This window comes from Paramormyrops kingsleyae, chromosome 4, assembly GCF_048594095.1.
Source record: "Paramormyrops kingsleyae isolate MSU_618 chromosome 4, PKINGS_0.4, whole genome shotgun sequence".
Taxonomy (NCBI): Eukaryota; Metazoa; Chordata; class Actinopteri; order Osteoglossiformes; family Mormyridae; genus Paramormyrops; species Paramormyrops kingsleyae.
In genome coordinates, this window is record NC_132800.1 from 48,488,068 (window position 1) to 48,493,808 (window position 5,741).

A 5,741-nucleotide genomic window follows, 5' to 3' on the forward strand; every position below is an offset into this window, starting at 1 on the left:
AGGTTGTTATAGGTTTTGGCGCATGGTCTCATATGAAACAAGAGGTTGAAGAGCATCACCGAGAGGAGCTGAGATATCTAAGTGCCGAATACCAATATTTCAGTTTTCTTTTCATTGAGATGAAGAATTTTTTATGTCATCCAGGATTTAATATCATTTAATCTCTCATGGATCAGGTGCACTGAGTTGCCCTCTCTTGGTTTACAGTTTTTTCCAATTGCTAACACACTAAAATCTAATGTAAAGCTCAACTGCAGAAACTGACACTCAGAGAGCAAAATCTCTCCTCACATTTGCTATATTCAAAACACAAATCACACCTTTGAACACAATAAGCAATTAACTTGACTTCTTTTGCATTAGAGTGCACACACTTTCCTACAGAAAACACAGAAATCTCACACCAAGACACTTTTAGCCATTTCTAAACACACCCAATCAGAAAGCCACACCCATGTGCCCATTAGGCTAAAACAAATGTCACCTGGTCAAACACCTGACTGCTTATTAGTTAACTCAGCAATCAGAATGTGAGAACTATAAAACTCCACAGATTTACCAACATTAAAGAACAATGAAAGCCGGAGGGAGAGGAAGAGACGTTAGAGGTAGAGGACACGTAAGAGGTGGAGGTGGAGGTAGAGGTAGAGGTAGGGGTAGGGGTAGGGGTAGGGGTAGGGGTAGGGGTGCACAGAGAGGTGAAAGAGGACAAAGACAAAGAAGACAAGCACTCTCCAATGAAATTCGGGCAACATTAGTCGACCATGTTATAAATCATGGATTGACAATGAGAGAGGCTGGACAGAGAGTCCAACCCAACCTGAGTCGATTTACTGTTGCTTCTGTCATCCGTACATTTCGACTTGAGAACAGGTATGTTCTGTAACACCCACTCTGTATATATACAGCAATTCAAAGTATCTACAGTATGTATATTGTATATAGAGTAGGCTAATACTGCATTCTATATTTACAGTATATGTGTATGTGTTCTTTACTTGTACAATACTACTGCATAATCTTCATTATAAGCAAGAGAGGCTGCATACCAATATATACATTGTTGTCTTCTCTAAGGACTGAGAGACAAGTAGGACGTGGTGGAAGAGGTCGGATGTTCACAGAGGCACAGGAGCTAGAGATCATAAACATGGTTTTGGCAAATAATGCCATAAGACTTAGGGAAATTCAAAGCCACATTGTGAGAGACGACACTGTTTTTGGCAACATTAGGCAAGTTGCCTTGTCTACCCTCGCTCGTGTTCTCCAGCGACACCAGGTACGAATGAAACAGATATACCGGGTGCCTTTTGAGAGGAACTCCGAAAGAGTCAAAGAACTGAGGCACAATTACGTGCAGGTAACTATTAAACTACAGGACACTACATATAATGCTGCATTTCTCCAGTACTAAACATAAACCTAAGCCATTGCTTATGTAATCTTTTTTTTTGTTTTCAGACAGTGCTGGAAATGGATTCAAATGTGATCCCACATGAGTTCATTTTTATTGATGAGGCTGGCTTCAACCTTACCAGAACCAGAAGAAGGGGAAGAAACATAATAGGTCACAGAGCTATTGTGAATGTTCCTGGCGTACGTGGGGGAAACATCACAATGTGTGCTGCTATCACAGGACATGGAGTTCTACACCACCATGCCATTCTTGGTCCATACAACACAGGGTTGATCCTGACATTTCTGGACAGATTGAGAGACATCGTAGAACAGGCAAACCACACAGATGATGAAGGGCAACAGCACAGATATGTTGTAGTGTGGGACAATGTGGCTTTTCATCGTGCAGCCATGGTGCAAAATTGGTTTGCCAACAACCCACATTATATAGTGCTTTACCTTCCCCCTTATTCTCCATTTCTGAACCCAATAGAAGAGTTCTTTTCAGCATGGCGTTGGAAGGTCTATGATCATCAACCCCATGTGCGTGAGGGGCTTCTACAAGCAATGGAGGAGGCATGTGAGGAAGTTGACGTAGGAGCCATCCAGGGATGGATAAGACACTCCCGACGCTTCTTTCCTCGCTGTCTAGCAAGGGAAGATGTCGCATGTGAAGTGGATGAGGTGCTGTGGCCAGATCCACTGAGAAGACATGACGCTGCATAAATCTTGTTTCGTTTTTCATTTGTTTTTTCACTTGCACGTTTCTCATTCTGTTTTCAAAGGTTTAGAATTTGTTGAATTGTACAGTAATATGGATTTTGTTGGTTTTTCTGTTGCAAATTGTAGCTAAATAAATGATTTGTTTGAACCTAATTTATTTCTGCACATATGTCTCTGTGTCCAGTTCTCAGCATTTGCAGTTCTGACAGTCCCTAAAGAGATAAAAGTGTTTTGGATTTTACATAGTGGTGTTTGGTTGGTTGGAGGAAAAATTTAGGCATGGGAAAGAAATGTTTACTATTTGGGGCAAAAGTTTGGTTTTCATAAGTGTTTATATAGTTTTGACTGGAGAGCTTCATTTTGCAGGATATGTGAGGTGTTTTGCTCTTTGGGTGAGGTGTTTTGTGAATTGTGCTAAATGATTTGCAAAAATGAGCCTTGTTGTCAAAATTGTGCTTTAGCAATTGGAAAAAACTGTAATAAGGTGTAATCCTTCTGGAGCCAGAAGAACTTTGAGCCAAGTCAAAATGAAACACAAAAACATTCCGCAAAAAGGTAATATTTGATTACACGATCACTGAACTATTTATTAAACACGATTTAGTATATTCTTTCTGTCATGTAGCTAATAGAAAAAAGGCTGAAGCCCGTCTAACTGACAGGGGCCCACCACCACCTCCCCTCACCCCATCTGAGGGCAACCAGTGGTAACCAGCATTGTACTGTCCAGTAATGATTACCTATAGTTAGTGGAAAAAAGTAATGAGTTTGATGATTTTAACAAGGCAAAAAATTAAGGATACAAAATCAAGTTACCTGCACATTGATACAACTGTATGAATAGATTTCCTATTAACATAGTCTCCCTCATTTATTGAAGGAGCTTTAATAGGAATGTAGGTGCCATCAATGCACCCAATTATGAATGAATGAATGAATGAATGCCTTTTATTGTCACTATACATGTATTACATGTATTCCAAATTACATTTGGAAACCCTGAAATAGAAAGTCATATATGGAAGTATCAAGTGTGTGTGTGTGCAGGATGAATACATGTATAGATATAAATAGTATGAATACATATTAAATATGAATCATAGATTTTACTACAAAGGACAAACCTACCACTCTGTGGAATTCCTCTTTAATAACACGCAGAGCTTTATGGACAGGGAACTGTACAAACGTGTGTAAGAAGCGTTAAGTACCAGACATACTGTGCGAACGGCTCTACACACAGTTGCCTTTCCCACATGCTCTGCGTCGCCCATATTGTACAAAAAATGCCCTGACACAAAAAACTGAAGTGCTATGTACAGAATGTTTTCTGTGCTAAGCGCAGACCCGTGGTTTGGGTTTGTGACATTTGCAATATGCGGTTTCAAGAGATGTTAAGTAAATTAATGATTCTTTTGAAAACTGATAACGTTTTTTCAAATAATCATTAGGAAATGAAAAGATATCAATACGTGGTCTTATAACTCTCTCCCGGCGAAAAAAACCTTGTATAATTTGTACCTCCATGTCCACAGGATCGTCATCAAAAGGGCACGCCATGCTCAGTAACCTTCTGCAACAAACTGACCCTGGAACATAACCTGCTCAGTAGCAGGTTATCTTCAGAGAGTAAGCTGCTATGGTTACGTACATACCCAGAAAGTTAACCTCCGTTTTTGGAACCGAAAGATGAGGTTATCCACTAACTTACCCTTAAACTTACCCGGGTATGTCACATAACCTGCTTTCTGGAATACCCCCCAGGCCACAGGATTACTTGCTTAGCCAGATAACTTGCCAGATTTAAGGTAGTCTGGGCGAAATGTAAGTTGATGAAAATATGGTCTATTTAGCCCAGACTACCTTAAATCTGGCAAGTTATCTGGCTAAGCAAGTAATCCTGCTTTGTGAAACAGACCCCAGTACTTGTACTTACCGCTTGCTCCATTTTGACCGCGGTTCCCGAAGAGAACCCTATCAGCAATCTATCGCTCATCCTGCTAGTCCCAGATGTAGAGGGTTGAATTTCGGACCGTATTTTAAACCACTGAAATTGTGGCAGTGTATTTCAAACAGCGAAAATAACGGGACTGAATATTGTAAAGCAGAAATAAGAGGACTTAATGTTACTGCTTGAATAATAAAGATGCGAATAAAACACATGGAATATTTTCAACTGAATTTGTTCTTTTGAAATTTATTTTGAGGCGAAATTAAATTAACTGAATTCATGTGGTTGAATTATAAACATGCACTTTATAATACGTATGTTGAACTGGAATACGAACTGAATTTTGGAAACCGAATATTTTTGTATTTCAAAAATAATTCAACGTGTTTTTTTTCATCAACGACTTTTGTCATTAATTTACTTCCATACAGTCTGACTAAAACGTACTGGGGTAAGGTAAGTCCTATACATATATTTATAATTCTGTTATTTTATTACAGGACAATGAAAGAAAGACATTTTGACAAATAGAAGACCACTGCTCATGACTAAGTTCAATTTGCAAATCTTTTTGTCATGCAGCGTTAAGTGTAGTTAAACAGGAACGTGATGGTCTAGCAGAGCATTATAAATCAATGAAAATTTCCCTTTTAATACAGTACGTGGGACTTTCCAAAATCTCCTCATTACTTGTCAGCCCCATAGACTACTGTCCTGTCCTTTCCAAAGAGAAGATAAAGTGTCGTATTTGTAAGTATTTGTAAAAATCCTGTTTGGAAATTCCAAATTCTAATCTCAGATCAGAGAAGGATTCCAAATTAGTGCCATTAGACAAATTTTAGAAATTATGTATACCATATCGTTTCCATCCAGTGAACAGGGATTTCCCAACAGAGGGTGGCAAGTCTGGATTGGAGGATAGAGGAGCCAGCATAGAGATTTTGTCCAAAGACCCACAGAACCTCTTCACGTCCCGCCAAGCATCAAGAATATTGCGAATAACATAAGTTCTAGTTACTGAGGTCCGTGAGTTTATATTTTTGATAAATGGTAAAGAGGTCAATGGAGCAGGAGCGTAAAGTTTTTCCTCAATAACTGGCCGGTGAGCTGATCTACATTTTTGTATCCAGCCTTTTACCTGGTGTTGGGTTGAAATTGTATATATATTATCACTCATGTGTATTCTGAAGAATGCATAACTTGTTTCATGAAACCACTGTGTAAGTGTTTACCAGTAATTTTCCATCACATGCAGCAGATGAGCCCACCTCTGCTGTACGTTCTGTTGTTCCTGTTCCCACTCCCACTTTCCCATTGCATCCTATCCCATTCCAAATGTTGTTCACACCCACAATGTAACCTGATCAGTATGTTTACCTTATAGTATAAATAAACTCTGTCAGGGGCCACACCTTGGAAGCCATCACTGTAACTCACTGTAGAAGGTGTGGCTCCCCTTGTACAAGTAAAACAGCGCATGTCTCATACTCTGTGGGCCAGCAGCCGGGGGGGGCTGATCACTCTCTCCGACACCTGGGCAACCCAGGAATACAACTGGAAATCTGGGAGCCCTGATTCGCCTTTGCAGTCAGTTTCAGGAGCTATTCTAGGTGAAGCATTCTTCCAAATAAAAGAGCTAATTCATTTATTTAAAGATTTAAAGAAGGCA

The 5,741-nt window shown here is 39.6% G+C and overlaps 1 long non-coding RNA gene across 1 annotated transcript; it reads left to right on the forward strand.

Annotated features, from left to right (window-relative positions):
* The first annotated feature begins 693 nt into the window (after positions 1 to 693).
* LOC140589083 (uncharacterized) lies at positions 694 to 2,241 on the forward strand. Its single transcript, XR_011990276.1, has 3 exons — positions 694 to 873; positions 1,078 to 1,360; positions 1,462 to 2,241. It is a non-coding gene; the product is annotated as an uncharacterized lncRNA (long non-coding RNA).
* Positions 2,242 to 5,741: the final 3,500 nt, after the last annotated feature.